This window comes from Echinops telfairi, unplaced genomic scaffold, assembly GCF_000313985.2.
Source record: "Echinops telfairi isolate 266 unplaced genomic scaffold, ASM31398v2 ScPeMD7_10;HRSCAF=50, whole genome shotgun sequence".
NCBI lineage: Eukaryota > Metazoa > Chordata > Mammalia > Afrosoricida > Tenrecidae > Echinops > Echinops telfairi.
The window spans coordinates 9,547,627-9,549,032 of NW_022103907.1; positions in this window are offsets into that span (position 1 = coordinate 9,547,627).

Consider the following 1,406-nt stretch of genomic DNA (forward strand, 5'->3'; position numbering starts at 1 on the left):
AACATAATTAAAGCATAGTGATAAATCCCAAAAACATTATGAAATGTTATGTTGTGAGATATTTATTCCTAATGACAAATCAATGGAATTTGTCTTGAAGCATGGTGTAGCATGGGTATCAGTCTTCACGCTGGGTACACGTATGTGGGCGTATCTGCATGTGGGAGGAGCCGTCTAGGGACAGATGGAGGAGCAGTGTCTCCATTCCTAAGACCATTGGAAATATGTGTTTTCTGATGGTCTTAGGCGACCCTGTGAAAGGGTCATTTGACGCCCCAAAGGGCCGTGACCCCCAGGTTGAGAACCGCTGTTCTAGCTGCTATAATACCAAAGTCAAGGTAGCTGCAGCCAAATGCTCCCATTCCTCTTCTAGCTTCCGGTACTTTCTGGTAATCCTCAGGGTTCTTTGGCATGTAGATACAGCATTCCAATCCTGCTTTCCTCTTCGAATGACCTTTTCCCCTGTGTGATCTGTGTCTCTGTTTTTCATTAACATTTTGAGGTCCTAGGTAGACATGCCTTTTCAGGAGGCATTGTTCAATCCAGTATAAATTCAAATTATCCTGGATTCCGAACCACTTTGCTCTGAATAAGTTCTTGCTATACTAGAAACCCTCTACTGTACCCATGTTTCTAAAAGCAAATGGAAGAATGAATCACATGGACTAGAAATGGAAGAGAAAAGTGGAAGTATTGCAGACGGAAGATGCAGAACAGCTCCAGGGCTGGAGTAGGAGATAGCATGGAAGAAGTTTTGATTTTTCTAAAGCACAGGGCAAGAAAAGGGATCCTTTATAAAACTGGTGCTATAGATATAGACATGCGGATCTAAATACATACACATATATAGATATAGAGACCCGTCATTTTTATGTCTGTGAATGCCCTGGTGTGGACTTTTTTATGCCATGCATGCTCTATCTCTGAGAATCTGTATATTAACATTAGTCATTTTTTGGTTGTTTAAAAGTAATGCCAAGAAAGCAACCTACTTATGTTTATAGATATGAGGTTTGTCCATATCTCTATGAGCAACCATTGTTTGGCATCCCACTGTAGCAGATTATTCAACTTGGAGTGATTCCCAGGAAAGTATATTGAAATTTTTTTCCATTAAAGTCAGGCGATTGCTGTGTATGGTATAAAGTATGCTCCTGCTTAAATTGTGTTTTCCTTTAACAAAGGGAAAATTCTTCTTTATTGTTATCTTCACAAACCTGTCAGTAAATCCATAAAGCAGTTTTAAAACCATTCCCAAATATCAGCATGAGATTTTTTTTTCTGTGCTAACATTACTTTTAATTTTGTCTCATTAGGAAATGTCTACTTCATGAAAGTGATTTTTCTATGTAGTTGTCAGAAACTATTAATGAGGATTTTTTTCTTTGAAATTTTAACTGTTTTGA